The following is a 24,210-nucleotide window of genomic DNA, read 5'->3' on the forward strand; positions in this document are numbered from 1 at the left end:
AGCACCACCACCACTCTATATCAGACACCACCACCACTCTATATCAGACAGCACCACCACTCTATATCAGACAGCACCACCACTCTATATCAGACAGTACCACCACTCTATATCAGACAGCACCACCACTCTATATCAGACAGCACCACCACTCTATATCAGACAGCACCACTCTGTATCAGACAGCACCACCACTCTATATCAGACAGCACCACCACTCTATATCAGACAGCACCACCACTCTATATCAGACAGCACCACCACTCTATATCAGACAGCACCACCACTCTATATCAGACAGCACCACCACTCTATATCAGACAGCACCACCACTCTATATCAGACAGTACCACCACTCTATATCAGACAGCACCACCACTCTATATCAAACAGCACCACCACCACTCTATATCAGACAGCACCACCACTCTATATCAGACAGTACCACCACTCTATATCAGACAGCACCACCACTCTATATCAGACAGCACCACTCTATATCAGACAGCACCACCACCACTCTATATCAGACAGCACCACCACTCTATATCAGACAGCACCACCACCACTCTATATCAGACAGCACCACCACTCTATATCAGACAGCACCACCACTCTATATCAGACAGCACCACCACTCTATATCAGACAGCACCACTCTATATCAGACAGCACCACCACTCTATATCAGACAGCACCACCACTCTATATCAGACAGCACCACCACTCTATATCAGACAGTACCACCACTCTATATCAGACAGCACCACTCTATATCAGACAGCACCACCACTCTATATCAGACAGCACCACCACTCTATATCAGACAGCACCACCACTCTATATCAGACAGCACCACCACTCTATATCAGACAGCACCACCACCACTCTATATCAGACAGCACCACCACTCTATATCAGACAGCACCACCACCACTCTATATCAGACAGCACCACTCTATATCAGACAGCACCACCACTCTATATCAGACAGCACCACTCTATATCAGACAGCACCACCACTCTATATCAGACAGTACCACCACTCTATATCAGACAGCACCACTCTATATCAGACAGCACCACCACTCTATATCAGACAGCACCACCACTCTATATCAGACAGCACCACTCTATATCAGACAGCACCACCACTCTATATCAGACAGCACCACCACTCTATATCAGACAGCACCACCACTCTATATCAGACAGTACCACCACTCTATATCAGACAGCACCACTCTATATCAGACAGCACCACCACTCTATATCAGACAGCACCACCACCACTCTATATCAGACAGCACCACCACTCTATATCAGACAGCACCACCACCACTCTATATCAGACAGCACCACCACTCTATATCAGACAGCACCACTCTATATCAGACAACACCACCACCACTCCATATCAGACAGCACCACTCTATATAAGACAGCACCACCACTCTATATCAGACAGCACCACCACTCTATATCAGACAGCACCACTCTATATCAGACAACACCACCACCACTCCATATCAGACAGCACCACTCTATATAAGACAGCACCACCACTCTATATCAGACAGCACCACCACTCTATATCAGACAGTACCACCACTCTATATCAGACAGCACCACCACTCTATATCAGACAGTACCACTCTATATCAGACAGCACCACCACTCTATATCAGACAGCACCACCACTCTATATCAGACAGCACCACCACTCTGTATCAGACAGCACCACCACTCTATATCAGACAGCACCACTCTATATCAGACATCACCACCACCACTCTATATCAGACAGCACCACCACTCTATATCAGACAGCACCACTCTGTATCAGACAGCACCACCACCACTCTATATCAGACAGCACCACCACTCTATATCAGACAGCACCACCACCACTCTATATCAGACAGTACCACCACTCTATATCAGACAGCACCACCACTCTATATCAGACAGCACCACCACTCTATATCAGACAGCACCACTCTATATCAGACAGCACCACCATTATATCAGACAGCACCACCACTCTATATCAGACAGCACCACCACACTATATCAGACAGCACCACCACTCTATATCAGACAGCACCACCACTCTATATCAGACAGCACCACCACTCTATATCAGACAGCACCACTCTATATCAGACAGCACCACCACTCTATATCAGACAGCACCACCACTCTATATCAGACAGCACCACTCTATATCAGACAGCACCACCACCACTCTATATCAGACAGCACCACTATTTGTCCCCCCTCCCTCCAGACTCACTCTGTCTGTGTGTTTGTCCCCCCAGACTCACTCTGTCTGTGTGTTTGTCCCCTCCAGACTCACTCTGTCTGTGTGTTTGTCCCCTCCAGACTCACTCTGTCTGTGTGTGTTTGTCCCCTCCAGACTCACTCTGTCTGTGTGTGTTTGTCCCCTCCAGACTCACTCTGTCTGTGTGTGTTTGTCCCCTCCAGACTCACTCTGTCTGTGTGTGTTTGTCCCCTCCAGACTCACTCTGTCTGTGTGTGTTTGTCCCCTCCAGACTCACTCTGTCTGTGTGTGTTTGTCCCCCCTCCCTCCAGACTCACTCTGTCTGTGTGTGTTTGTCCCCTCCAGACTCACTCTGTCTGTGTGTTTGTCCCCTCCAGACTCACTCTGTCTGTATGTGTTTGTCCCCTCCAGACTCACTCTGTCTGTGTGTGTTTGTCCCCTCCAGACTCACTCTGTCTGTGTGTGTTTGTCCCCTCCAGACTCACTCTGTCTGTGTGTGTTTGTCCCCTCCAGACTCACTCTGTCTGTGTGTGTTTGTCCCCCCTCCCTCCAGACTCACTCTGTCTGTGTGTGTTTGTCCCCTCCAGACTCACTCTGTCTGTGTGTGTTTGTCTCCTCCAGACTCACTCTGTCTGTGTGTTTGTCCCCCCTCCCTCCAGACTCACTCTGTCTGTGTGTTTGTCCCCAGACATACAGCACATTAAGCGCAGGGACATCCTCCTGAAGAGGGAGCTGGGAGAGGGGGCGTTCGGAAAGGTCTTCCTGGCTGAGTGCTACAACCTGATCCCCACCAAGGATACCATGCTGGTGGCTGTCAAGGTAAGGAGGGATCCCCCAAACAGACACAGTACTGTCTGTGGTAAATGGTTCTCATTAGGAGGGATCCCCCAAACAGACACAGTACTGTCTGTGGTAAATGGTTCTCATTAGGAGGGATCCCCCAAACAGACACAGTACTGTCTGTGGTAAATGGTTCTCATTAGGAGGGATCCCCAAACAGACACAGACACAGAAAGGAATGGTGTCTGTTGTGTGAAAGGAATGGTGTCTGTTGTGTGAAAGGAACGGTGTCTGTTGTGTTGTGGGAAAGGAATGGTGTCTGTTGTGGGAAAGGAACGGTGTCTGTTGTGTGGTGGGAAAGGAACGGTGTCTGTTGTGGGAAAGGAACTGTGTCTGTTGTGTTGTGGGAAAGGAATGGTGTCTGTTGTGGGAAAGGAACGGTGTCTGTTGTGTGGTGGGAAAGGAACGGTGTCTGTTGTGGGAAAGGAACGGTGTCTGTTGTGTTGTGGGAAAGGAATGGTGTCTGTTGTGGGAAAGGAACGGTGTCTGTTGTGTGGTGGGAAAGGAACGGTGTCTGTTGTGTGGTGGGAAAGGAACGGTGTCTGTTGTGGGAAAGGAACGGTGTCTGTTGTGTTGTGGGAAAGGAACGGTGTCTGTTGTGGGAAAGGAGCGGTGTCTGTTGTGTTGTGGGAAAGGAGCGGTGTCTGTTGTGTGGTGGGAAAGGAATGGTGTCTGTGGTGGGAAAGGAATGGTGTCTGTTGTGGGAAAGGAACGGTGTCTGTTGTGGGAAAGGAACGGTGTCTGTTGTGGGAAAGGAACGGTGTCTGTTGTGGGAAAGGAACGGTGTCTGTTGTGGGAAAGGAATGGTGTCTGTGGTGGGAAAGGAACGGTGTCTGTTGTGGGAAAGGAACGGTGTCTGTTGTGGGAAAGGAATAGTGTCTGTGGTGGGAAAGGAACGGTGTCTGTTGTGGGAAAGGAATGGTGTCTGTTGTGTGGTGGGAAAGGAATGGTGTCTGTTGTGGGAAAGGAATGGTGTCTGTGGTGGGAAAGGAACGGTGTCTGTTGTGGGAAAGGAATGGTGTCTGTTGTGTGGTGGGAAAGGAATGGTGTCTGTGGTGGGAAAGGAATGGTGTCTGTTGTGTGGTGGGAAAGGAATGGTGTCTGTTGTGGGAAAGGAACGGTGTCTGTTGTGGGAAAGGAATGGTGTCTGTTGTGGGAAAGGAATGGTGTCTGTTGTGGGAAAGGAACGGTGTCTGTTGTGGGAAAGGAATGGTGTCTGTGGTGGGAAAGGAACGGTGTCTGTGGTGGGAAAGGAACGGTGTCTGTTGTGGGAAAGGAATGGTGTCTGTTGTGTGGTGGGAAAGGAATGGTGTCTGTGGTGGGAAAGGAATGGTGTCTGTTGTGTGGTGGGAAAGGAATGTTGTCTGTGGTGGGAAAGGAATGGTGTCTGTTGTGTGGTGGGAAAGGAATGTTGTCTGTGGTGGGAAAGGAATGGTGTCTGTGGTGGGAAAGGAACGGTGTCTGTGGTGGGAAAGGAACGGTGTCTGTTGTGTGGTGGGAAAGGAATGGTGTCTGTGGTGGGAAAGGAACGGTGTCTGTTGTGTGGTGGGAAAGGAACGGTGTCTGTTGTGTGGTGGGAAAGGAATGTTGTCTGTGGTGGGAAAGGAACGGTGTCTGTTGTGTGGTGGGAAAGGAATGGTGTCTGTGGTGGGAAAGGAACGGTGTCTGTGGTGGGAAAGGAACGGTGTCTGTTGTGTGGTGGGAAAGGAATGGTGTCTGTTGTGGGAAAGGAATGGTGTCTGTTGTGGGAAAGGAATGGTGTCTGTTGTGGGAAAGGAATGGTGTCTGTTGTGTGGTGGGAAAGGAATGGTGTCTGTGGTGGGAAAGGAACGGTGTCTGTTGTGTGGTGGGAAAGGAATGGTGTCTGTGGTGGGAAAGGAACGGTGTCTGTGGTGGGAAAGGAACGGTGTCTGTTGTGTGGTGGGAAAGGAATGGTGTCTGTTGTGGGAAAGGAATGGTGTCTGTTGTGGGAAAGGAATGGTGTCTGTTGTGGGAAAGGAATGGTGTCTGTTGTGTGGTGGGAAAGGAATGGTGTCTGTGGTGGGAAAGGAATGGTGTCTGTTGTGTGGTGGGAAAGGAATGGTGTCTGTGGTGGGAAAGGAATGGTGTCTGTGGTGTGGTGGGATAGGAATGTTGTCTGTGGTGGGAAAGGAACGGTGTCTGTGGTGGGAAAGGAATGGTGTCTGTTGTGGGAAAGGTACGATGTCTGTTTGCTTTCAAACACTTAAATCTTCTTCCATCTCCGTTGGAATAGAAGATAAAACAGAATATCACCTTATGTCAACCAACTGAAACCCTGCAGTTCTCTTCCTGTTATTATCGTGTCTAAGCACTCGTAGTTATTATGTTGGACTGACGCCCAGAGGAGAAACATTTACTGAGTCTGTATCCTCAATGGCATCCTATTCCCTGTGTAGTGCACTACATTTGCATCCTATTCCCTGTGTAGTGCACTACATTTGCATCCTATTCCCTATGTAGTGCACTACATTTGACCAAGGTCCATAGGGGCTCTGGGAAAAAATAGTGCACTATAATGGGATTAGGACGCCAGTGTGGATGCATTCTCAGTAAATGTTTCTCCTCTGGGTCCAGACAGTTTGTTTAGAGGAGTCACCAGAACACTGTGACCATGCTGTCTGGTATTACTGGTCCAGACAGTTTGTTTAGAGGAGTCACCAGAACACTGTGACCATGCTGTCTGGTATTACTGGTCCAGACAGTTTGTTTAGAGGAGTCACCAGAACACTGTGACCCTGCTGTCTGGTATTACTGGTCCAGATAGTCAACAGAACACTGTGACCATGCGTTGTGTTGTTACTGAGTGATGAGGGGATGTGATGTTACTGAGTGATGAGGGGATGTGATGTTACTGAGTGATGAGGGGATGTTACTGAGTGATGAGGGGATGTGATGTTACTGAGTGATGAGGGGATGTTACTGAGTGATGAGGGGATGTGATGTTACTGAGTGATGAGGGGATGTTACTGAGTGATGAGGGGATGTTACTGAGTGATGAGGGGATGTTACTGAGTGATGAGGGGATGTTACTGAGTGATGAGGGGATGTTACTGAGTGATGAGGGGATGTTACTGAGTGATGAGGGGATGTTACTGAGTGATGAGGGGATGTGATGTTACTGAGTGATGAGGGGATGTGATGTTACTGAGTGATGAGGGGATGTTACTGAGTGATGAGGGGATGTTACTGAGTGATGATGGGATGTGATGTTACTGAGTGATGATGGGATGTGATGTTACTGAGTGATGAGGGGATGTTACTGAGTGATGAGGGGATGTTACTGAGTGATGAGGGGATGTTACTGAGTGATGAGGGGATGTTACTGAGTGATGAGGGGATGTGATGTTACTGAGTGATGAGGGGATGTTACTGAGTGATGAGGGGATGTTACTGAGTGATGAGGGGATGTTACTGAGTGATGAGGGGATGTGATGTTACTGAGTGATGAGGGGATGATGATGGATGTGAGGGGATGTTACTGAGTGATGAGGGGATGTTACTGAGTGATGAGGGGATGTTACTGAGTGATGAGGGGATGTGATGTTACTGAGTGATGAGGGGATGTTACTGTGATGAGGGGATGAGTGATGAGGGGATGTGATGTTACTGAGTGATGAGGGGATGTTACTGAGTGATGAGGGGATGTTACTGAGTGATGAGGGGATGTTACTGAGTGATGAGGGGATGTTACTGAGTGATGAGGGGATGACTGGTGATGAGGGGATGTTACTGAGTGATGAGGGGATGTTACTGAGTGATGAGGGATGTTACTGAGTGATGAGGGGATGTTACTGAGTGATGAGGGGGATGTTACTGAGTGATGAGGGATGTTACTGAGTGATGAGGGGATGTTACTGAGTGATGAGGGGATGTGATGTTACTGAGTGATGAGGGGATGTTACTGAGTGATGAGGGGATGTTACTGAGTGATGAGGGGATGTTACTGAGTGATGAGGGATGTGATGTTACTGAGTGATGAGGGGATGTTACTGAGTGATGAGGGGATGGAGTGATGAGGGGATGTTACTGAGTGATGAGGGATGTGATGTTACTGAGTGATGAGGGGATGTTACTGAGTGATGAGGGATGTGATGGAGTGATGAGGGGATGTTACTGAGTGATGAGGGGATGTGATGTTACTGAGTGATGAGGGGATGTGATGTTACTGAGTGATGAGGGGGGATGTTACTGAGTGATGAGGGGATGTTACTGAGTGATGAGGGGATGTTACTGAGTGATGAGGGGATGTTACTGAGTGATGAGGGGATGTTACTGAGTGATGAGGGGATGTTACTGAGTGATGAGGGGATGTGATGTTACTGAGTGATGAGGGGATGTGATGTTACTGAGTGATGAGGGGATGTTACTGAGTGATGAGGGGATGTTACTGAGTGATGAGGGGATGTTACTGAGTGATGAGGGGATGTTACTGAGTGATGAGGGGATGTGATGTTACTGAGTGATGAGGGGATGTTACTGAGTGATGAGGGGATGTGATGTTACTGAGTGATGAGGGATGTTACTGAGTGATGAGGGGATGTTACTGAGTGATGAGGGGATGTTACTGAGTGATGAGGGGATGTGATGTTACTGACTGATGAGGTGATGTTACTGACTGATGAGGTGATGTTACTGAGTGATGAGGGGATGTTACTGAGTGATGAGGGGATGTTACTGAGTGATGAGGGGATGTTACTGAGTGATGAGGGGATGTTACTGAGTGATGAGGGGATGTTACTGAGTGATGAGGGGATGTTACTGAGTGATGAGGTGATGTTACTGAGTGATGAGGGGATGTTACTGAGTGATGAGGGGATGTTACTGAGTGATGAGGGGATGTTACTGAGTGATGAGGGGATGTTACTGAGTGATGAGGGGATGTTACTGAGTGATGAGGGGATGTTACTGAGTGATGAGGGGATGTTACTGAGTGATGAGGGGATGTGATGTTACTGAGTGATGAGGGGATGTGATGTTACTGAGTGATGAGGGGATGTGATGTTACTGAGTGATGAGGGGATGTGATGTTACTGAGTGATGAGGGGATGTGATGTTACTGAGTGATGAGGGGATGTTACTGAGTGATGAGGGGATGTTACTGAGTGATGAGGGGATGTTACTGAGTGATGAGGGGATGTTACTGAGTGATGAGGGGATGTGATGTTACTGAGTGATGAGGGGATGTTACTGAGTGATGAGGGGATGTTACTGAGTGATGAGGGGATGTTATGTTACTGAGTGATGAGGGGATGTGATGTTACTGAGTGATGAGGGGATGTTACTGAGTGATGAGGGGATGTTACTGAGTGATGAGGGGATGTTACTGAGTGATGAGGTGATGTTACTGAGTGATGACGGGATGTTACTGAGTGATGAGGGGATGTTACTGAGTGATGAGGGGATGTTACTGAGTGATGAGGGGATGTTACTGAGTGATGAGGTGATGTTACTGAGTGATGACGGGATGTTACTGAGTGATGACGGGATGTTACTGAGTGATGAGGGGATGTTATGTTACTGAGTGATGAGGGGATGTTACTGAGTGATGAGGGGATGTGATGTTACTGAGTGATGAGGGGATGTGATGTTACTGAGTGATGAGGGGATGTTACTGAGTGATGAGGGGATGTTACTGAGTGATGAGGGGATGTTACTGAGTGATGAGGTGATGTTACTGAGTGATGACGGGATGTTACTGAGTGATGAGGGGATGTTACTGAGTGATGAGGGGATGTTACTGAGTGATGAGGGGATGTTACTGAGTGATGAGGGGATGTTACTGAGTGATGAGGGGATGTTACTGAGTGATGAGGGGATGTTACTGAGTGATGAGGGGATGTTACTGACTGATGAGGGGATGTTACTGACTGATGAGGGGATGTTACTGAGTGATGAGGGGATGTTACTGAGTGATGAGGGTTGTTACTGAGTGATGAGGGATGTTACTGACTGATGAGGGGATGTTACTGAGTGATGAGGGGATGTTACTGAGTGATGAGGGGATGTTACTGAGTGATGAGGGGATGTGATGTTACTGAGTGATGAGGGGATGTGATGTTACTGAGTGATGAGGGGATGTTACTGAGTGATGAGGGGATGTTACTGAGTGATGAGGGGATGTTACTGAGTGATGAGGGGATGTTACTGAGTGATGAGGGGATGTTACTGAGTGATGAGGGGATGTTACTGAGTGATGAGGGGATGTTACTGAGTGATGAGGTGTTTTTTAGGTTTGTATAACTGAAGACCTACTGGTAATTTACAGACATCATCCAGCAGAATACCAACAGTACATCTCTCTTCTTCCCAGACCCTGAAGGACCTCAACCTGTCTGTTGTCTATAAGATGCCTGATATCAATGTGTTTACTACTACAGTAGTACCAGCAGTAAAACAACAGTACTTCTCCATCTCATCCACAGACCCTGAAACCATCAGGTTGGTGTCCCTTTGGTTCCCAGAGCCTGAAGGACCTCAACCTGTCTGTTGTCTATAAGATGCCTGATATCAATGTGTTTACTACTACAGTAGTACCAGCAGTAAAACAACAGTACTTCTCCATCTCATCCACAGACCCTGAAACCATCAGGTTGGTGTCCCTTTGGTTCCCAGAGCCTGAAGGACCCCAACCTGTCTGTTGTCTATATGCTGTAGTTCCGTCTGTAAACCAACAGTACTTCTCCATCTCATCCACAGACCCTGAAACCATCAGCGTGTCCCTTTGGTTCCCAGAGCCTGAAGGACCCCAACCTGTCTGTTGTCTATATGCTGTAGTTCCATCTGTAAACCAACAGTACTTCTCCATCTCATCCACAGACCCTGAAACCATCAGCGTGTCCCTTTGGTTCCCAGAGCCTGAAGGACCCCAACCTGTCTGTTGTCTATATGCTGTAGTTCCATCTGTAAACCAACAGTACTTCTCCATCTCATCCACAGACCCTGAAACCATCAGGTTGGTGTCCCTTTGGTTCCCAGAGCCTGAAGGACCCCAACCTGTCTGTTGTCTATATGCTGTAGTTCCGTCTGTAAACCAACAGTACTTCTCCATCTCATCCACAGACCCTGAAACCATCAGGTTGGTGTCCCTTTGGTTCCCAGAGCCTGAAGGACCCCAACCTGTCTGTTGTCTATATGCTGTAGTTCCGTTCTGTAAACCAACAGTACTTCTCCATCTCATCCACAGACCCTGAAACCATCAGCGTGTCCCTTTGGTTCCCAGAGCCTGAAGGACCCCAACCTGTCTGTTGTCTATATGCTGTAGTTCCGTCTGTAAACCAACAGTACTTCTCCATCTCATCCACAGACCCTGAAACCATCAGCGTGTCCCTTTGGTTCCCAGAGCCTGAAGGACCCCAACCTGTCTGTTGTCTATATGCTGTAGTTCCGTCTGTAAACCAACAGTACTTCTCCATCTCATCCACAGACCCTGAAACCATCAGGTTGGTGTCCCTTTGGTTCCCAGAGCCTGAAGGACCCCAACCTGTCAGCCAGAAAAGACTTCCAGAGAGAAGCTGAGCTGCTCACCAACCTCCAGCACGACCACATTGTTAAGTTCTATGGGGTCTGTGTGGATGGAGATCCCCTCATCATGGTGTTTGAGTACATGAAGAATGGGGACCTCAACAAGTTCCTCAGGTAGTGGTATAGGAACAATGCTGGTACACAGGGGCGCCTCTTTGGTTTTAGAAGTGGGGGGACATAACCTGACGGGAGGTCTGGAATATTTGGGGGGAATCTAAAGCTAATTTCCTGCATTTTTACACAATCCAACATGCCGTCTCTATTTAGAACAAAAAGAAAGCAAAAATGTCCTCTGTCTCTACTCCTCCTCTGTCTCTACTCCTCCTCTGTCTCTACTCCCCCTCTGTCTCTACTCCTCCTCTGTCTCTACTCCTCCTCTGTCTCTACTCCTCCTCTGTCTCTACTCCTCCTCTGTCTCTACTACTCCTCTGTCTCTACTACTCCTCTGTCTCTACTCCTCCTCTGTCTCTACTCCTCCTCTGTCTCTACTCCTCCTCTGTCTCTACTCCTCCTCTGTCTCTACTACTCCTCTGTCTCTACTCCTCCTCTGTCTCTACTCCTCCTCTGTCTCTACTCCTCCTCTGTCTCTACTCCTCCTCTGTCTCTACTCCTCCTCTGTCTCTACTCCTCCTCTGTCTCTACTCCCCCTCTGTCTCTACTCCTCCTCTGTCTCTACTCCTCCTCTGTCTCTACTCCTCCTCTGTCTCTACTCCTCCTCTGTCTCTACTCCTCCTCTGTCTCTACTCCTCCTCTGTCTCTACTACTCCTCTGTCTCTACTCCTCCTCTGTCTCTACTACTCCTCTGTCTCTACTACTCCTCTGTCTCTACTCCTCCTCTGTCTCTACTCCTCCTCTGTCTCTACTCCCCTCTGTCTCTACTCCTCCTCTGTCTCTACTCCTCCTCTGTCTCTACTCCTCCTCTGTCTCTACTCCCCTCTGTCTCTACTCCCCCTCTGTCTCTACTCCTCCTCTGTCTCTACTCCTCCTCTGTCTCTACTCCTCCTCTGTCTCTACTCCTCCTCTGTCTCTACTCCTCCTCTGTCTCTACTCCTCCTCTGTCTCTACTACTCCTCTGTCTCTACTCCTCCTCTGTCTCTACTCCTCCTCTGTCTCATTTACATTTCATTTACATTTACATTTAAGTCATTTAGCAGACGCTCTTATCCAGAGCGACTTACAAATTGGTGCATTCACCTTATGACATCCAGTGGGACAGTCACTTAACAATAGTGCATCTAAAACTTAGGGGGGGTGGGGTGAGAGGGATTACTTAACCTATCCTAGGTATTCCTTAAAGAGGTGGGGTTTCAGGTGTCTCCGGAAGGTGGTGATTGACTCCGCTGTCCTGGCGTCGTGAGGGAGTTTGTTCCACCATTGGGGGCCAGGGCAGCGAACAGTTTTGACTGGGCTGAGCGGGAGCTGTACTTCCTCAGTGGTAGGGAGGCGAGCAGGCCAGAGGTGGATGAACGCAGTGCCCTTGTTTGGGTGTAGGGCCTGATCAGAGCCTGGAGGTACTGAGGTGCCGTTCCCCTCACAGCTCCGTAGGCAAGCACCATGGTCTTGTAGCGGATGCGAGCTTCAACTGGAAGCCAGTGGAGAGAACGGAGGAGCGGGGTGACGTGAGAGAACTTGGGAAGGTTGAACACCAGACGGGCTGCGGCGTTCTGGATGAGTTGAAGGGGTTTAATGGCACAGGCAGGGAGCCCAGCCAACAGCGAGTTGCAGTAATCCAGACGGGAGATGACAAGTGCCTGGATTAGGACCTGCGCCGCTTCCTGTGTGAGGCAGGGTCGTACTCTGCGGATGTTGTAGAGCATGAACCTACAGGAACGGGCCACCGCCTTGATGTTAGTTGAGAACGACAGGGTGTTGTCCAGGATCACGCCAAGGTTCTTGGCGCTCTGGGAGGAGGACACACTGGAGTTGTCAACCGTGATGGCGAGATCATGGAACGGGCAGTCCTTCCCCGGGAGGAAGAGCAGCTCCGTCTTGCCGAGGTTCAGCTTGAGGTGGTGATCCGTCATCCACACTGATATGTCTGCCAGACATGCAGAGATGCGATTCGCCACCTGGTCATCAGAAGGGGGAAAGGAGAAGATTAATTGTGTGTCGTCTGCATAGCAATGATAAGAGAGACCATGTGAGGTTATGACAGAGCCAAGTGACTTGGTGTATAGCGAGAATAGGAGAGGGCCAAGAACAGAGCCCTGGGGGACACCAGTGGTGAGAGCGCGTGGTGAGGAGACAGATTCTCGCCACGCCACCTGGTAGGAGCGACCTGTCAGGTAGGACGCAATCCAAGCGTGGGCCGCGCCGGAGATGCCCAACTCGGAGAGGGTGGAGAGGAGGATCTGATGGTTCACAGTATCGAAGGCAGCCGATAGATCTAGAAGGATGAGAGCAGAGGAGAGAGAGTTAGCTTTAGCAGTGCGGAGCGCCTCCGTGATACAGAGGAGAGCAGTCTCAGTTGAATGACTAGTCTTGAAACCTGACTGATTTGGATCAAGAAGGTCATTCAGAGAGAGATAGCGGGAGAGCTGGCCAAGGACGGCACGTTCAAGAGTTTTGGAGAGAAAAGAAAGAAGGGATACTGGTCTGTAATTGTTGACATCGGAGGGATCGAGTGTAGGTTTTTTCAGAAGGGGTGCAACTCTCGCTCTCTTGAAGACGGAAGGGACGTAGCCAACGGTCAGGGATGAGTTGATGAGCGAGGTGAGGTAAGGGAGAAGGTCTCCGGAAATGGTCTGGAGAAGAGAGGAGGGGATAGGGTCAAGCGGGCAGGTTGTCTCTACTCCTCCTCTGTCTCTACTCCTCCTCTGTCTCTACTCCTCCTCTGTCTCTACTCCTCCTCTGTCTCTACTCCTCCTCTGTCTCTACTACTCCTCTGTCTCTACTACTCCTCTGTCTCTACTACTCCTCTGTCTCTACTAGCCCTCTGTCTCTACTCCTCCTCTGTCTCTACTACTCCTCTGTTCTGTTCCGTATCTCCCTCTCCAGAGTCCATGGTCTAGATGGCCAGCCTCTACAGACTGTATAGATGAAGGTTAATGTTTCTCTCTCTCCAGAGTCCATGGTCCAGATGGCCAGCCTCTACATACTGTATAGATGAAGGTTTATGTTTCTCTCTCTCCAGAGTCCATGGTCCAGATGGCCAGCCTCTACATACTGTATAGATGAAGGTTTATGTTTTCTCTCTCCAGAGTCCATGGTCCAGATGGCCAGCCTCTACATACTGTATAGATGAAGGTTAATGTTTCTCTCTCCAGAGTCCATGGTCCAGATGGCCAGCCTCTACATACTGTATAGATGAAGGTTTATGTTTCTCTCTCTCCAGAGTCCATGGTCCAGATGGCCAGCCTCTACAGACTGTATAGATGAAGGTTAATGTTTCTCTCTCTCCAGAGTCCATGGTCCAGATGGCCAGCCTCTACATACTGTATAGATGAAGGTTAATGTTTCTCTCTCTCCAGAGTCCATGGTCCAGATGGCCAGCCTCTACATACTGTATAGATGAAGGTTTATGTTTCTCTTTCTCCAGAGTCCATGGTCCACATGCTATGATCCTTGTGGATGGCCATCCCGTTCAAACTGACGGAGAGCTGGGTCTGTCCCAGATGTTACACATCGCTACCCAGATCTCAGCCGGCATTATGTACCTGGCCTCCCAGCACTTTGTCCACAGAGACCTGGCCACCAGGAACTGTCTAGTGGGCAACGGGCTTTTGGTGAAGATAGGAGACTTCGGGATGTCCAGAGACATCTACAGCACAGACTACTACAGGGTAAGGACTCATGTATGGATGGACTATAGCATTTGGACTGAGAGATTTGATATTTTATGAAACCTGTGCCATTTCCTTTAACTCCTTAGTGATCCCTTCCCGCTCGAATCCCGGTAACGGGATCGATTGGACAACATTCAGTGAAATTGCAGCAAATTCACAAACAGAAATATTAATAATAAGACTTCATAAAACATACACGTGTTATGCATCAAAATACAGCTGAACTTCTTGTTCATCCAGCCCCAGTGTCAGGTTTCAAAAAGGCTTCACGGCGAAAGCAGACCGGGCGATTATCTGAGGACAGCACCCAGCATACAAACACATGAAAATCATATTTCAACCAGCCAGGCATGACACAAAAGTCAGAAATAACGAAAAAAAACAAAGTGAGTTCCAGGTCACCTGGAGTGACACATGGAAGAGCAGGGCTACTTCTTCATTTCTCAAAGGAAAAACATCAACCAATTTCTGAAGACTGTTGACCTCTAGTGGAAGCCATAGGAACTACAAGCAGATTCCTATTAAAAACGTCTTACCATAGAAATCTAATGCAAAACAGATAGACCTAAAAAAAAAAATCCCAGGTTGGATTGTGCCTGGGGTTACGCCTGCCAACTCAGTTCTGTTATACTCACAGACATTATTCTAACAGTTTTAGAGGTTTAGAGTGTTTTCTATCCAAATCTAATAATGATATGCATATCCTAGCATCTGGGCCTGAGTGGCAGGCAGTTTACTTTGGGCACGCTTTTCATCCGGACGTGAAAATACTGCCCCCTAGCCCAAAGAAGTTTTCAATCTAGAGCAAAAAAATGTCCTTATATGATAAGTAAACACAGTGGGGCAGTCCACGAGGGGGCGTAGTGCCCCTCTTGAAGTAAACACAGTGAGGCAGTCCACGAGGGGGCGTAGTGCCCCTCTTGAAGTAAACACAGTGAGGCAGTCCACGAGGGGGCGTAGTGCCCCTCTTGAAGTAAACACAGTGAGGCAGTCCACGAGGGGGCGTAGTGCCCCTCTTGAAGTAAACACAGTGAGGCAGTCCACGAGGGGGCGTAGTGCCTCTCTTGAAGTAAACACAGTGGGGCAGTCCACAAGGGGGCGTAGTGCCTCTCTTGAAGTAAACACAGTGGGGTAGTCCACGAGGGGGTGTAGTGTCCCTCTTGGTTCTCAGTGGAGGAAGCTGCCTCATGTCAACATGTTATTGTTACAATCTGGTGAATTTCTGTTCTTCCCAAAAACCTCACGTAATGAACGTGTGAGAGAGACATCTGAAATATATATATATATCTATCTCATTTCTCAACTGCGACCTGGCCAAGATAAAGCAAAGTAGTGCAGTACACTCCGTGTGTGGCGCATGTAACTCCTTTGATCAAGTCATCCTTTAAATGCATCAGGACCGTGAAAAAAGGGCATCAGGATATATGGGGAGAGTCTAGTTGGTTATCAGGCCTGGGGAGAGTCTAGTTGGTTATCAGGCCTGGGGAGAGTCTAGTTGGTTATCAGGCCTGGGGAGAGTCTAGTTGGTTATCAGGCCTGGGGAGAGTCTAGATGGTTATCAGGCCTGGGGAGAGTCTAGATGGTTATCAGGCCTGGGGAGAGTCTAGATGGTTATCAGGCCTGGGGAGAGTCTAGATGGTTATCAGGCCTGGGGAGAGTCTAGATGGTTATCAGGCCTGGGGAGAGTCTAGATGGTTATCAGGCCTGGGGAGAGTCTAGATGGTTATCAGCCCTGGGGAGAGTCTAGTTGGTTATCAGGCCTGGGGAGAGTCTAGATGGTTATCAGGCCTGGGGAGAGTCTAGATGGTTATCAGGCCTGGGGAGAGTCTAGATGGTTATCAGGCCTGGGGAGAGTCTAGATGGTTATCAGTCCTGGGGAGAGTCTAGATAGTTATCAGGCCTGGGGAGAGTCTAGATGGTTATCAGGTCTGGGGAGAGTCTAGATGGTTATCAGTCCTGGGGAGAGTCTAGATGGTTATCAGCCCTGGGGAGAGTCTAGATGGTTATCAGACCTGGGGAGAGTCTAGATGTTTATCAGGCCTGGGGAGAGTCTAGATGGTTATCAGCCCTGGGGAGAGTCTAGATGGTTATCAGCCCTGGGGAGAGTCTAGATGGTTATCAGCCCTGGGGAGAGTCTAGATGGTTATCAGCCCTGGGGAGAGTCTAGATGTTTATCAGGCCTGGGGAGAGTCTAGATGGTTATCAGGCCTGGGGAGAGTCTAGATGGTTATCAGGCCTGGGGAGAGTCTAGATGTTTATCAGGCCTGGGGAGAGTCTAGATGGTTATCAGGCCTGGGGAGAGTCTAGATGGGTATCAGACCTGGGGAGAGTCTAGATGTTTATCAGGCCTGGGGAGAGTCTAGATGGGTATCAGACCTGGGGAGAGTCTAGATGTTTATCAGGCCTGGGGAGAGTCTAGATGGTTATCAGGCCTGGGGAGAGTCTAGATGGGAGAGAGTCTAGATGGTCCATGATGACAACAGTAACATCAGTCTTGTTGATGCTGTCCATGATTACAACAGTAACAGTCTTGTTGATGCTGTCCATGATGACAACAGTAACATCAGTCTTGTTGATGCTGTCCATGATTACAACAGTAACATCAGTCTTGTTGATGCTGTCCGTGATTACAACAGTAACATCAGTCTTGTTGATGCTGTCCATGATGACAACAGTAACATCAGTCTAGTTGATGCTGTCCATGATTACAACAGTAACATCAGTCTAGTTGATGCTGTCCATGATGACAACAGTAACATCAGTCTAGTTGATGCTGTCTATGATGACAACAGTAACAGTCTTGTTGATGCTGTCCATGATGACAACAGTAACATCAGTCTTGTTGATGCTGTCCATGATTACAACAGTAACATCAGTCTTGTTGATGCTGTCCATGATGACAACAGTAACAGTCTTGTTGATGCTGTCCATGATTACAACAGTAACATCAGTCTAGTTGATGCTGTCCATGATGACAACAGTAACAGTCTTGTTGATGCTGTCCATGATTACAACAGTAACAGTCTTGTTGATGCTGTCCATGATGACAACAGTAACAGTCTTGTTGATGCTGTCCATGATTACAACAGTAACAGTCTAGTTGATGCTGTCCGTGATTACAACAGTAACATCAGTCTTGTTGATGCTGTCCATGATTACAACAGTAACATCAGTCTTGTTGATGCTGTCTATGATTACAACAGTAACATCAGTCTTGTTGATGCTGTCCATGATTACAACAGTAACATCAGTCTTGTTGATGCTGTCCATGATTACAACAGTAACATCAGTCTTGTTGATGCTGTCCATGATGACAACAGTAACATCAGCCTTGTTGATGCTGTCCGTGATGACAACAGTAACATCAGTCTTGTTGATGCTGTCCGTGATGACAACAGTAACCTCAGTCTTGTTGATGCTGTCCATGATTACAACAGTAACATCAGTCTTGTTGATGCTGTCAGGCCCATGATTAGCTGCTAACCTGTTTCAGGTAACACAGCGCTATACGAATATAGTCCTGTTAACCTGTTTCAGGTCGGAGGTCACACAGCGCTATACTAATATAGTCCTGTTAACCTGTTTCAGGTCGGAGGTCACACCATGTTGCCGATCCGCTGGATGCCCCTGAGAGCATCATGTACAGAAAGTTCACAACAGAAAGTGACGTTTGGAGCTTTGGAGTCATCCTCTGGGAGATCTTCACCTACGGGAAGCAGCCGTGGTTTCAGCTGGCCAACAACGAGGTATACTGGACCACCAACACTTTGCCTGCGTCCCGTAGGGCTCTAGTCAAGAGTAGTGGACTATTTAGGCAATAGGACGCCATTTCAAATCACATTTGTATTGGTGGTCTGAAGTCAAGAGGTCTGAAGTCAAGAGTAGTGTCTATATAACACAATTAGGAGCACCTCTAGGAGCACCCCTAGTGTCTATATAACACATTTAGGAGCACCCCTAGTGTCTATATAACACATTTAGGAGCACCCCTAGGAGCACCCCTAGTGTCTATATAACACATTTAGGAGCACCCCTAGGAGCACCTCTAGTGTCTATATAACACATTTAGGAGCACCCCTAGGAGCACCCCTAGTGTCTATATAACACATTTAGGAGCACCCCTAGTGTCTATATAACACATTTAGGAGCACCCCTAGTGTCTATATAACACATTTAGGAGCACCCCTAGTGTCTATATAACACATTTAGGAGCATCCCTAGTGTCTATATAACACATTTAGGAGCACCCCTAGTGTCTATATAACACATTTAGGAGCACCCCTAGTGTCTATATAACACATTTAGGAGCACCCCTAGTGTCTATATAACACATTTAGGAGCACCCCTAGGAGCACCCCTAGTGTCTATATAACACATTTAGGAGCACCCTAGGAGCACCCCTATTGTCTATATAACACATTTAGGAGCACCCCTAGTGTCTATATAACACATTTAGGAGCACCCTAGGAGCACCCCTAGTGTCTATATAACACATTTAGGAGCACCCCTAGGAGCACCCCTAGTGTCTATATAACACATTTAGGAGCACCCCTAGGAGCACCCTAGTGACTATATAACACATTTAGGAGCACCCCTAGTGTCTATATAACACATTTAGGAGCACCCTAGGAGCACCCCTAGTGTCTATATAACACATTTAGGAGCACCCTAGGAGCACCCCTAGTGTCTATATAACACATTTAGGAGCACCCCTAGGAGCACCCCTAGTGTCTATATAACACATTTAGGAGCACCCCTAGGAGCACCCCTAGTGTCTATATAACACATTTAGGAGCACCCCTAGGAGCACCCCTAGGAGCACCCCTAGTGTCTATATAACACATTTAGGAGCACCCCTTGGAGCACCCCTAGTGTCTATATAACACATTTAGGAGCACCCCTAGTGTCTATATAACACATTTAGGAGCACCCCTAGGAGCACCCCTAGTGTCTATATAACACAATTAGGAGCACCCCTAGGAGCACCCCTAGTGTCTATATAACACATTTAGGAGCACCCCTAGGAGCACCCCTATGAGCACCCCTAGTGTCTATATAACACATTTAGGAGCAGCCCTAGTGTCTATATAACACATTTAGGAGCACCCCTAGTGTCTATATAACACATTTAGGAGCACCCCTTGGAGCACCCCTAGTGTCTATATAACACATTTAGGAGCACCTCTAGTGTCTATATAATACAGTTAGGAGCACCCCTGGGAGCACCCCTAGTGTCTATATAACACATTTAGGAGCACCCCTAGGAGCACCCCTAGTGTCTATATAACACATTTAGGAGCACCCCTAGGAGCACCCCGAGGAGCACCCTTAGGAGCACCCCTAGTGTCTATATAACACATTTAGGAGCACCCCTAATGTCTATATAACACATTTAGGAGCACTCCTAGTGTCTATACAATTAGGAGCACCCCTAGTGTCTATATAACACATTTAGGAGCACTCCTAGTGACTATATAACACATTTAGGAGCACCCCTAGTGTCTATATAACACAATTAGGAGCACTCCTAGTGTCTATATAACACAATTAGGAGCACTCCTAGTGTCTATATAACACATTTAGGAGCACTCCTAGTGTCTATATAACACAATTAGGAGCACCCCTAGTGTCTATATAACACAATTAGGAGCACCCCTAGGAGCACCCCTAGTGTCTATATAACACATTTAGGAGCACCCCTAGTGACTATATAACACATTTAGGAGCACCCCTAGGAGCACCCCTAGTGTCTATATAACACATTTAGGAGCACCCCTAGTGTCTATATAACACATTTAGGAGCACCCCTAGGAGCACCTCTAGTGTCTATATAACACATTTAGGAGCACCCCTAGGAGCACCCCTAGTGTCTATATAACACATTTAGGAGCACCCCTAGGAGCACCCCTAGGAGCACCCCTAGGAGCACCCCTAGTGTCTATATAACACATTTAGGAGCACCCCTAGTGTCTATATAACACAATTAGGAGCACCCCTAGGAGCACCCCTAGTGTCTATATAACACATTTAGGAGCACCCCTAGGAGCACCCCTAGTGTCTATATAACACATTTAGGAGCACCCCTAGTGTCTATATAACACATTTAGGAGCACCCCTAGGAGCACCCCTAGTGTCTATATAACACATTTAGGAGCAGCCCTAGTGTCTATGTAACACATTTAGGAGCACCCCTAGTGTCTATATAACACATTTAGGAGCACCCCTAGGAGCACCCCTAGTGTCTATATAACACATTTAGGAGCACCCCTAGTGTCTATATAACACATTTAGGAGCACCCCTAGGAGCACCCCTAATGTCTATATAACACATTTAGGAGCACCCCTAGGAGCACCCCTAGGAGCACCCCTAGTGTCTATATAACACAATTAGGAGCACCCCTAGTGTCTATATAACACATTTAGGAGCACCTCTAGTGTCTATATAATACAGTTAGGAGCACCCCTGGGAGCACCCCTAGTGTCTATATAACACATTTAGGAGCACCCCTAGGAGCACCCCTAGTGTCTATATAACACATTTAGGAGCACCCCTAGGAGCACCCCGAGGAGCACCCTTAGGAGCACCCCTAATGTCTATATAACACATTTAGGAGCACTCCTAGTGTCTATATAACACAATTAGGAGCACCCCTAGGAGCACCCCTAGTGTCTATATAACACATTTAGGAGCACCCCTAGTGTCTATATAACACATTTAGGAGCACCCCTAGGAGCAGCCCTAGTGTCTATATAACACAATTAGGAGCACCCCTAGTGTCTATATAACACATTTAGGAGCACTCCTAGTGTCTATATAACACAATTAGGAGCACTCCTAGTGTCTATATAACACATTTAGGAGCACTCCTAGTGTCTATATAACACAATTAGGAGCACTCCTAGTGTCTATATAACACATTTAGGAGCACTCCTAGTGTCTATATAACACAATTAGGAGCACCCCTAGTGTCTATATAACACATTTAGGAGCACCCCTAGGAGCACCCCTAGTGTCTATATAACACAATTAGGAGCACCCCTAGTGTCTATATAACACAGTTAGGAGCACCCCTAGGAGCACCCCTAGTGTCTATATAACACAGTTAGGAGCACCCCTAGGAGCACCCTAGTGTCTATATAACACAATTAGGAGCACCCTAGGAGCACCCCTAGTGTCTATATAACACATTTAGGAGCACCCCTAGTGTCTATATAACACAGTTAGGAGCACCCCTAGGAGCACCCCTAGTGTCTATATAACACAGTTAGGAGCACCCTAGGAGCACCCCTAGTGTCTATATAACACAATTAGGAGCACCCCTAGGAGCACCCCTAGTGTCTATATAACACATTTAGGAGCACCCCTAGTGTCTATATAACACATTTAGGAGCACCCCTAGGAGCACCCCTAGGAGCACCCCTAGTGTCTATATAACACATTTAGGAGCACCCCTGGGAGCACCCCTAGGAGCACCCCTAGTGTCTATATAACACATTTAGGAGCACCCCTAGTGTCTATATAACACATTTAGGAGCACCCCTAGTGTCTATATAACACAGTTAGGAGCACCCCTAGGAGCACCCCTAGTGTCTATATAACACAGTTAGGAGCACCCCTAGGAGCACCCCTAGTGTCTATATAACACATTTAGGAGCACCCCTAGGAGCACCCCGAGGAGCACCCTTAGGAGCACCCCTAATGTCTATATAACACATTTAGGAGCACCCCTAGGAGCACCCCTAGGAGCACCCCTAGTGTCTATATAACACATTTAGGAGCACCCCTAGTGTCTATATAACACAATTAGGAGCACCCCAAGTGTCTATATAACACAATTAGGAGCACCCCTAGGAGCACCCCTAGTGTCTATATAACACATTTAGGAGCACCCCTAGGAGCACCCCTAGTGTCTATATAACACATTTAGGAGCACCCCTAGGAGCACCCCTAGTGTCTATATAACACATTTAGGAGCACCCCTAGGAGCACCCCTAGTGTCTATATAACACATTTAGGAGCACCCCTAGTGTCTATATAACACATTTAGGAGCACCCCTAGGAGCACCCCTAATGTCTATATAACACATTTAGGAGCACCCCTAGGAGCACCCCTAGGAGCACCCCTAGTGTCTATATAACACAATTAGGAGCACCCCTAGTGTCTATATAACACATTTAGGAGCACCTCTAGTGTCTATATAATACAGTTAGGAGCACCCCTGGGAGCACCCCTAGTGTCTATATAACACATTTAGGAGCACCCCTAGGAGCACCCCTAGTGTCTATATAACACATTTAGGAGCACCCCTAGGAGCACCCCGAGGAGCACCCTTAGGAGCACCCCTAATGTCTATATAACACATTTAGGAGCACTCCTAGTGTCTATATAACACAATTAGGAGCACCCCTAGGAGCACCCCTAGTGTCTATATAACACATTTAGGAGCACCCCTAGTGTCTATATAACACATTTAGGAGCACCCCTAGGAGCAGCCCTAGTGTCTATATAACACAATTAGGAGCACCCCTAGTGTCTATATAACACATTTAGGAGCACTCCTAGTGTCTATATAACACAATTAGGAGCACTCCTAGTGTCTATATAACACATTTAGGAGCACTCCTAGTGTCTATATAACACAATTAGGAGCACTCCTAGTGTCTATATAACACATTTAGGAGCACTCCTAGTGTCTATATAACACAATTAGGAGCACCCCTAGTGTCTATATAACACATTTAGGAGCACCCCTAGGAGCACCCCTAGTGTCTATATAACACAATTAGGAGCACCCCTAGTGTCTATATAACACAGTTAGGAGCACCCCTAGGAGCACCCCTAGTGTCTATATAACACAGTTAGGAGCACCCCTAGGAGCACCCCTAGTGTCTATATAACACAATTAGGAGCACCCCTAGGAGCACCCCTAGTGTCTATATAACACATTTAGGAGCACCCCTAGTGTCTATATAACACAGTTAGGAGCACCCCTAGGAGCACCCCTAGTGTCTATATAACACAGTTAGGAGCACCCCTAGGAGCACCCCTAGTGTCTATATAACACAATTAGGAGCACCCCTAGGAGCACCCCTAGTGTCTATATAACACATTTAGGAGCACCCCTAGTGTCTATATAACACATTTAGGAGCACCCCTAGGAGCACCCCTAGGAGCACCCCTAGTGTCTATATAACACATTTAGGAGCACCCCTGGGAGCACCCCTAGGAGCACCCCTAGTGTCTATATAACACATTTAGGAGCACCCCTAGTGTCTATATAACACATTTAGGAGCACCCCTAGTGTCTATATAACACAGTTAGGAGCACCCCTAGGAGCACCCCTAGTGTCTATATAACACAGTTAGGAGCACCCCTAGGAGCACCCCTAGTGTCTATATAACACATTTAGGAGCACCCCTAGGAGCACCCCGAGGAGCACCCTTAGGAGCACCCCTAATGTCTATATAACACATTTAGGAGCACCCCTAGGAGCACCCCTAGGAGCACCCCTAGTGTCTATATAACACATTTAGGAGCACCCCTAGTGTCTATATAACACAATTAGGAGCACCCCAAGTGTCTATATAACACAATTAGGAGCACCCCTAGGAGCACCCCTAGTGTCTATATAACACATTTAGGAGCACCCTAGGAGCACCCCTAGTGTCTATATAACACATTTAGGAGCACCCTAGGAGCACCCCTAGTGTCTATATAACACATTTAGGAGCACCCCTAGGAGCACCCCTAGTGTCT

The 24,210-nt window shown here is 47.8% G+C and overlaps 1 pseudogene; it reads left to right on the forward strand.

Annotated features, from left to right (window-relative positions):
• Nucleotides 1-24,210, forward strand: part of LOC124020900 — a 142,477-nt pseudogene that overhangs the window by 112,144 nt on the left and 6,123 nt on the right.

The sequence above is a fragment of the Oncorhynchus gorbuscha genome, unplaced genomic scaffold (assembly GCF_021184085.1).
Source record: "Oncorhynchus gorbuscha isolate QuinsamMale2020 ecotype Even-year unplaced genomic scaffold, OgorEven_v1.0 Un_scaffold_979, whole genome shotgun sequence".
NCBI classification, from domain to species: Eukaryota; Metazoa; Chordata; class Actinopteri; order Salmoniformes; family Salmonidae; genus Oncorhynchus; species Oncorhynchus gorbuscha.